A 10,311-nucleotide genomic window follows, 5' to 3' on the forward strand; every position below is an offset into this window, starting at 1 on the left:
TAATGTAATATCGACCCTTGGCAGTTGGAATTCGATATAAGCGTAGGCTGTAGCGCCGCTGTCCGGACACAATTTTCCTAATACCACAATGTATGGCGTATGCTCGTCTTCATTATCCAAGTTGGTGCAGAAAAGTAGGACGTTAAACCCCCATTTCATTTCATAATCTATTATAGTTCTCACCGCCAGTAGCAACCACAACATCAATAACTGTATTTAATTTATCCCATGTATCAGTTACAACCAATCTTCCACCCATTAGTTCACACTCATCTTGAGCTTGTAGGTTATTTATCTTCGTACTTCCCAAAACAACTTGTTGAGCTTGTAAAGCATTACTGACAATACCTGTACAATATAATAAACATTATTGTTTTATAGATATGTGTATAATATTTGTAAAGAACAGAACAAAAATCAAATTATAAACTTAATGATGTATAACATGTATCAGGTACCCGAAACAAACTAGGTCGTTTTGTCGTTTTGGGACTAACATACGGTGCAATAGTTCGATTTCGGCCCGATCTTATGTAGGTCTAATATGCATACGATAACTGCAGAATTTATGTTTTTTACATAACACAAAAAAAAATCGCCAGACTTAAAATTTAATCGCCCAAATTATTTCTTTTTTCTTTTTTTTTATCGCAATTGGAAAAATTGACGATGGACAACTTAAGACACGAGAGACGAAGGCTATTATTTATTAACACACCCACACGTAAGAACTCCACAAGTCAGATAGTCGATCGATCGAGATAAAAAAAAAAGTCAATCGTTCGAGATATTTTAATACCGATCGAGATACTTTGGGGCAAATGAAAACTTTGAAAGTTCTTCTCCAGACACCGTAAATTTCTGATAGTTTTTCAAATATTTTTATTTGTAATAACAAAGCACGATTGTTTTCGGTTAGTTAAAAGTATCATGTTATCATATATTATTATGACATACATTTTTGTATTATGTAAGATCCGTTTCATAACAATAATGCTTGATTGGAGGGATTGGTCTAGGATTTCCGAAATGGGTATTAAAGTTTGGTTATATTGTTGATCTAACTAGTCGATAAAATGGTACAATGTCAACTGGTAATAAACTCCGCTCGAGAGTGGTAACATTGCGCCCAGTAAGACCAGTGCCGGATTAAAAGTTGTAATCTAGTTGCTGTAATCTTATAGCAATTACAGTACTGTCAACAAAAGTTGGTTCTGATTTTTTTGTAATAAATTTTCTGTTGTTAAATCTAACTTTCTTCCTTTTTATATTTATCGGTGAACCCAAAATATCTGTATTCTCAAGCCACCTATCAAAATGTGCCTTAGGGCCAGTAGACTCTTAATGGGTGAGATAAAGCGGACTAAAACTCCCTGGAAATGGACCACTTACTTTTTCCATAAACAAATATTTAGGGATACGGGTTTAGATTCATCCATTATAAAACACTGGTGGATAAAAAGGGGCATTTGAATTCTATTTTAGCACGCCAATCCCCTTGGGCCAAGCCTTACATTTAAAATGTCTTCAACTTACCAGGATTCTTATAAAATACAGAACCATTGTAGGATGTTAAGCCAAGATTGCTGACGCTTCCATGATTCAGCTGACACATCTGATCACCATGGTGATAAAAGAATGATTGACAGGAATTATATAAAGAACATATTGTAGCACATTGTGATTTGATTGGCACCATATAAAATCTTTGATGTGGTACAGTATCACTTAGACTGTCACTGAATAGTACATCTTTTTCAAATATTGTATCCATCGAATGAACAATACTGAAAAAACAAGAGTACTGTTATAACGACTAACAATATGATATTATCAGACAATAGATTTGAATGATTAAAATTTGGATATGGCACATGTCCCTAGATGATTCGTTCAGGTTCCTCAAAAAATGGAAAGACTAAGGTTTTAGTAAAGTCGGTAACAATTTATTGTTCACTTGACATTCTTATAAGACAGGAACATCGGAGTGAGAGGATTTATAGGTCATCAAAGAATATAAAAACCATATCGAATTGACCCAAAAATTATTCAGATCAGCCATATTTCGAAAGTGGATTAGTGCTAATCCCAGATTTAATCTCTGAATTTCTGGCCAGTCAAATTCTGAAAAGCTGATTAAATTTTAAGATTTTTATAAACTTTGATTAACCTAATCATTGAGTTAATCATTGTTCGAGAATCTCATAAAATGTGGTATTCTGGAACGTTGACTTGTACTTAATCATTAACAAAATCACCGCAATATTTAGTCATCTCAGAGAGGTAGTTTAAGGACGGTTTAAGTGCATGAATATACAACTACAAAGCATCGAATGCTTATTTTTCATTAAATTAGGACACACTGCACTTATATTTTGCTACAAATGCAACAAATTCACACTCACATCAATCCTGTTCGAAAAAGATTTTTGAAATATTAAACATTCTGTATAATATAAAACAAAAATAATTATGTATATTTTAGTCAAAATGAGTAAACTACAAGATACAAATATTTTTTTTATAATTTTCAAAGAACCTTTTAAAAACAGAAATTGCAAAGTAAGGCGCAAATAAACCTCTTAGCACAAAAGGGAACCCAGAGTACAATCGGATATAAACTTTTGCATCTAGAGCGTCCACAAAATTTTTCAAAGTGATAACGGGCGATAACGCTGGCAGTAATTATCGGAAATCGTTGAAAATCAATAGGATGCCTCATCTTATGAGCCTAAACACTGTAAATAAATCTAAAGTCAATCGGATATTAATGTTAGCCTCTAGAGCGTCCAAAAGATTTTTCAAAGTTATCAAGGACAATAACTCTGATAGTAATTATCGGGTATCGCTGCAAATCAATAGGATACTTCCTCTCATAACCTTAATCACTTTGTATAAAATTAAAGTCAATCGGATATTAACTTAAACCTTTTGAGCGTCCACTAGATTTTTCAAAGTGATCATCAAGGGTCATAAACACTGTGTACAAATTTAAAGTCAATCGGATATTAACTTTAGCCTCTAGAGCGTTAAAAAGATTTTTGAACGGGATCAAGGGTCATAACTCTGGCCGTAATAATTGGAAATCGTTGGAAATCAATAGGATTCCTCGTCTCATGACCTTAAACATTGTGTATAAATCTAACGTTAATCGGATATTATTGTTAGCCTCTAGAGCGTCTAAAAGAATTTTTAAAGTGATCAAGGGCCATAACTCTGGCAGTAATTATCGGAAATCGCTGAAAATCAATAGGCTTCCTAGTCTCATGACTTTAAACATTGTGTCTAAATCTAAAGTCAATCGATTACAACCTTTAGATTCTGGAGTGTCCTCAACATTTTCAAAAAAAATCAAGGGCGATAACTGTGGCAGTAATTATCGGATATCGCTGTAAATCAATAGGATACTTCCTTTCATAACCTTAAACACTTTGTATTAAATTAAATTCAACCGGATATTAACTTAAAGTTGCAATTGAAAATTTTCAAGTTATATTTTAAAAATGTATTAATATAAAGCCTTAAAATAGATGATATCCATAAACAGCCCTACCTTGTTAAAGAATAATCCTATTAATCCCATAATTCGCTATTGCCAGCTGAGAAATTGGCAAAAATATCATTTTTAACTTCAAATTCCAACGTTGGAAAATGGCTGCCCCATGTTGTCAATAGCAAAACAGGGGAGGTAATTGTGTTGTTATTTCCTGTGTCATAGATTTTTAAGGGTGGGAAATAATGCCGAAGATCGTATAATAGTGATTTGATAACCTATTGAGCAAAAGACATAGAAATAATTATGTTTTGACTTTCTTAGAAAATTTGAAATTCTCGCTTTAAACCTTATGAGCGTCCACGCGATTTTTCAAAGTGATCATCAAGGGCCATAACACTGTGTATAAATTTAAAGTCAATCGGATATTAACTTTAGCCTCTAGAGCGCCCAAAAGATTGTTCAAAGTTATCAAGGGTCATAACTCTTGCAGTAATTATCGGAAATCACTGAAAATCAATAGGCTTCCTAGTCTCATGACTTTAAACATTGTGTATAAATCTAAAGTCAATCGATTACAACCTTTAGCTTCTGGAGTGTCCACAACATTTTCAAAAAAAATCAAGGGCGACAACTCTGGCAGTAATTATCGGATATCGCTGCAAATCAAAACGATACTTCCTTTCATAACCTTAAACACTTTGTATAAAATTAAAGTCAATCGGATATTAACTTAAACCTTTTGAGCGTCCACAAGATTTTAGAAATTGATCATCAAGGGGCATAAACACTGTGTATAAATTTAAAGTCAATCGGATATTAACTTTAGCCTCTAGAGCGTCCAAAAGATTGTTTAAAGTGATCAAGGGCCATAACTCTTGCAGTAATTATCGGAAATCGCTGAAAATCAATAGGCTTTCTAGTCTCATGAATTTAAACATTGTGTATAAATCTAAAGTCAATCGATTACAACCTTTAGAGAGAGAGAGCGAAATGGGGTTTAACGTCCACTCGACACAAACTAGGTCATTTTGGGACTAACATATGGTTTAATTTTATTTCAATAATTCGCTTGCGCGTAGGGGTCTTTAGCAGTGGGAGGAAACCGGAGGACCCGGGGAAAACCCACGAGGATGGACAGGCGACCCTACTCCTTGTCACGTACAACCGGGGATTCGAAACCACGCCAGTCGACTCAATGACAGACTTTATGATACAGTGCGCACACGCTAACCATTCAGCCGATTACAACCTTTAGCTTCTGGAGTGTCCACAACATTTTCAAAAAAAAATCAAGGGCGATAACTCTGGCAGTAATTATCGGATATCGCTGCAAATCAATAGGATACTTCCTTTCATAACCTTAATCACTTTGTATAAAATTAGATTCAATCGGATATTAACCTAAACCTTTTGAGCGTCCACAAGATTTTTCAAAGTGATCATCAAGGGCCATAAACACTGTGTATAAATTTAAAGTCAATGGGATATTAACTTTAGCCTCTAGAGCGTCCAAAAGATTGTTCAAAGTGATCAAGGGTCATAACTCTTGCAGTAATTATCGGAAATAGTTGAAAATCAATAGGATTCCCCATCTCATGACCTTAAACATTGTGTATAAATCTAAAGTCAATCGAATACTAACTCTAGGCTCTAGAGCGTCCAAACATTTTTCAAAATGATCTAGAATAGACATCATTCGGACATCATTTAGACACCACTTGGATTAGAACGACACGTTAAGTAGTAGGAGAGTCATATGATGTTGTGGGGTTCCGTCAGTAAACTTGTCCTACGAAATGGTGGGGTCGAGAGGTACAGGGAATAACGTTAATGGTAATCTATGTTTGTAAACACAAGCTGGGGATAGAGAACTTATATTTAGCTTATATTTAATGTCATAGCTGTGTGTGTAGTTTCCTGTATATAACCTTTGTATTATGGATGTTGTATTCGATATATAAACTAAAGTTAACGTAAAAGTGTTCCAGAGTTAATTTATCATATGCACAACGTGAGCGTCCTGACTAGATAAGTGTCACCCTAGTGTCATGGGCCGTATACACAATGTGGAAGTAATTCATAATTCATGTATTTAACGACACCGTAGTGTCACAGTTTTCTCTTTTTGGTACCGCGACACAGGATAATGTCACATAAATTCAAGCTTAGTACTGAATACATGAAAGAACCAATAGAAATATTGACAAAATAGAGTCGTTTGGATCGAATGAAAAACCGAAGTACCGTGTACACATTGGCGGGCCCATAAAATAACCCTTGGTGGTTGAAATTTGGTATAACTGTGAGCCGCAATGCCACTGAACGGGCAAAATTGCCCTCATAACACATTGCAACATTGTATGGCGTATATCCGTCTCCCTTAGCTCAGTTTGAGCAGAACAGTAGGACGTTAACCCCCCACCTGGATGCTTTAATAGCGCTCACGGTCTTATTATGAGTAGTAAAAATTCAAATTACATTTTAAAAATTATGTAATGGTAAATTACATTTCAATTACATGTACTTTTAAATTACATTTTATTGCAAATACCAATATTCCCAACCTAAAATCAAATAAGTGCATTATATATATCGGACACAACTCCAATACAATAGAACTGCATGTAATTTAAAAACTACATAAACAAAAGAAATTGAATTAGTTTCACTTTTAATTATAATATTTTGGACCCACTTTTGGGGATTTAATTTAAGCATTGTGCTAATTAGCATTCAATCGATCAATCAGTTTGATTTAAATTGGATAGTTCTATTACATATTTTAGAATCTTGCCTCAAGGTAGTATCCGACCATTGGTAATATATAAATTTGTTCATTGCATTTTGTTTACAGACATGCTAAATAGACATGTTATAAAACACGTTTGCTAAAATTACTTTCACTTAATTTTTAAAAGTCACAAAATAGCAGTTTTGGCCACAATTATTGCTCCACAGCAATTCATTTTGCCATGATGCAAATTTTCATTGGAAAAAAGACTATTTATTGTGAATCAAAGATTATACTGCGTCTGTCTTTGTAGATCCTCCCCGGTAAAACTAATAGTCATTTATTCTGCCTCCAATAAATCAGATCTACCGTGTTCACAAGCTGAGGGTTGTGGGACGTTGAATATCCATAGGGTTCGTCCTCTCATAACCACAATGCTTCTCGCCAAATTTGAATACTAATCCGTTAAAAATTCTAGCCTCTATATATCGCGTTTACAAGCCAAGCGTTGACCGACAAGGTGACGAAATAATAAGTCTATAGAAAATGTTATTTATAAAGTCATAAAGTAAAGGGTAATAGTGTCCAAGTTGCTGTTACAAGATCGTTGTCCTGAAAAATAACTGTTAATAAACTATTGCAGATTATTTAGACAAACAAAATGACCACCCACCCCCACCCCCTCCATCACTGTTGATAATATTGTCAATAAATACCGAAAGCAAAAGGTATCAGCCCTCCGTCTTGTCTTACAAATGAAACCGACTAATAAAAGATTTCATCAAAATTTCAAAATATTCGGACCCAATCTCTAGGGAAATCAATCTATTAATATGATCGCAAGTTAACGTTTCCCAGAATTTTATTTTTCATTCCAACTTTTAAAATGATCACCCTCACCCTAATAATTGTTTTCAAGGTCTTACCTATCGCACCATAAATGCAAAAAAATAAATCCGCGATAAATCATCCACAAGAGAGACATTGTAGTTTTCCTTGAGAACTCCCCCATCCTATATCAGCCGTATCATCCGACCATCTTGATCTATTGTATTACAATCGACCTACCTTCACTATAAAAACTGACATATACTGTTATAATACGATCAAATCTCCGCCCTTCCATTAATGTCTTTTTATCATTTAAAACATGGCTTGCCAGACAAGTTAATTAATTCCGCTAGTAGGCGAACAGGGAATTAGCAGGAAACTGCCGAATAACTTTTCGGAGTACACCTGAGGCGTGGTGTGGTGGCCACTGATTTTGCATGAGAAACAAGATCCAGGGACACAAAAACCAACCATTTATATAGTTAGGAAGCGTTCTCTCACCCTAGTTCCTTTAGAAATTCTACTTGAAAATGGTGTTGAATTATAATAAATTTGTGTCAGATATGGCGAGAAATGATTCTGTCAGACGAAAAATAAAGAATCACGGTGAAAAATAGAAGGTAAGGATTCCAAAATAGGCTTAGCACAGAGGTGGGGACGAGCGGTATTTTCATATTGCAGCTACATGTATATAGGGAAGGTTTGGAACTGTCAGCGGATATGGTCCGGTCAGAGACCGTTAATGAAGTATTATACTTTCACCCCAGCGCTGGTAACTTTTGGCCCGTGCAGAACATTTTACGAGCTAGGAGTCGATTTATAGCAGAGTCGCAGTATATTGACACTGATTGAACGTTATAATTATGATAGCGTTGAAAACGCCATTGCGTCACCTCCACTTAGCCCCTGGTGTGCACTGTGTAGGTCGTGGCCATTCGTGAAGCAGTATATTGGACCTTCCAACAGAAAACAAGAAAATTTGTCATACCGAATGATTCACTGAGCAGATTGACTGTGGTTTAACGTCTTACTGTTCTGCTCCGACTGTGCTATGGGGTAAATTTTGCCCTGACAGCGGCGCTACGGCCTACTCTTATATCGAATTCCAACTGCCAAGGGATCTTTAACATGTACGCCTATGTGTACACGGGTCTTCAGTATTTCGTCTCATCCGAACGACTAGACAGGTGTCCTTGACAGGCCCTCCGTCAGGCACGCTGACAAGGGAGAAAACACGCCGTAAAATCACTATGAACTTTCTCGGTCAACACCGGGATCGAACGCGCGACCTCCACGTAAGAGAGCAAGCGTCTTACTTACTTAGCCTCCCAGGGGCGGATCCAGAGGTTTGTGTGTGTACGTGTGTGTGAGTGGGGGGGGGGGCACGACTAGATGATTTGTCCGCGAATTTAAAAGCTTGAAATTCCGAATAACTTGCCTAGTTATTTTCTAGTAATTTGATTGGTGGATGTTTAAAACATCCAGAGAAAACTAGAGACTTGGTCATTGGTTGGTTAAAAACCTATCTTGCCTAACTCAATCCTTCAAGTGTCATATTGAGTAATTATATTTGCCTCCAGTTAATCCCAGCGTATTGTCTTTTTATCGATTACTAGAATTTTGAAGTCTCTTTGAGGCATTTGCTGAAAAGCTATTGCAAATAACCTTGAGATTAAACATTGATTATAGGTGTTTTGGTTTACCAAACTGATGGACTGTGGCAGTAACGACAAAAGAAACGCGTTTGTCGCAGCCCACCACCCCCCCTTCCCCCCCTCTGGCTACGGGCCTGGTTCAGGGGCGTGCTGGCAGAGAGTTTAGGAGGACGGTGTCCTCCCAGGCCCCCATTAAACAATAAGTCCACCCATATAAGCGGGCCCCCCTGAGAGCTCTAATTTTCACGCGGAATCCCCTCAAAAAATTGAGAGTGCGCACGCGAAAAATCATACATACACAACGATTAGTAAAATATATTATGCTGACGTGCAAATGTCTGTCACCTTAAGGTGAAATGGTCTTTGATTAAAAATTTTGCCGACTACAGCTGTTATAGCAGCATAAATTTGGAAAATATGATACCTAGATTTCTCCCAGAAGTGCTTGCAAAACGCGTTTCCCGTTGCCAAATTTAAAAAAAAAAACTACCAGCGTCGACCGACGGGCCCCTTCAAGGACAGCACGACCCTGGCCTGGTTTGTCGTGATCAAGAGGACAGGCAATATAAGTTTATGTACAATCGGATTGTCCTAATATAGCCAGCTGCTTACGGCCCAAGCAATAAATCTGCCCCAAAATGTTTCGACGACCTCGAAACTAAACTGGGTTACTTTTTTTTTTTTTGCTTCACTGCACAGGACCGTAACTAGCTCAGAGCAACGAGGGGGCGGAAAGTGTTCTCATTCTCAGGGGTGCTGTAAAATTGACGAACAATCTATATCTATGGTCGACAATTTTTTCACGGGGGGGGGGGGGGGCGAAACCTTTTGCGGGGGGGGGGGGGGGCTGTCACTGCATCACGCTTTATAGTCGGACATAATTTTAGATAAACCTGGAAATTGTTGGCCTATACATAGTTGTTTTTTTATGATTGATTTTAGTAGCCTAGGGTGTCCTCTTTCAGAATCTCGGTCACCCTTGAGGGTTTTAAGAAATTCAACATGGCGTCCAAGACGTCCGCTATTTCAAATAATCCCTAACTCCCATAGTATTTGGTCTAGGATGATAATTTTGGTGTCTAACCGTGTGATTTTGGGGTCAAGGAATACACTGAAATTAGGCTAGAAAGATGCCACCCGATAGTGATTGCATTAAATTCTCAATTTCTATGTCAGCTAAAAATGACATAGTTAATGGCTGAAATGAACTAATTAGCTAATCTCAGATTACAGATTTTATTATAAGATCTTAGAAGTTCTATTTATTACGTTTATTTTCGTTTTGTAGTAGACTTTGAGCCTATATATGATCGCAGACCGACTGATATGGTAATGTTAGACCAAGTATTTCTATATTTCGATATATCCACACCTATACAGGAACTTTCGTTTACAACGGTGTAGTTTCGCAAACGGTCCAGCTGACCGAGCTACCTATGGTCCGCCGAAGCCTTGATCCGCCTCTGCTGAAACTTCTTTTGTGCAAAAATTAATCGTTGAAAATCTAAAAGCTTCTTGGTTTCAGTCTCACTAACAAAGACACTGTGTATAAATTCCAATTCCAAATTTGAGTTTCTAAAGCGTCCACAATGACGGAC

This window comes from Patella vulgata, chromosome 6, assembly GCF_932274485.2.
Source record: "Patella vulgata chromosome 6, xgPatVulg1.2, whole genome shotgun sequence".
NCBI lineage: Eukaryota > Metazoa > Mollusca > Gastropoda > Patellidae > Patella > Patella vulgata.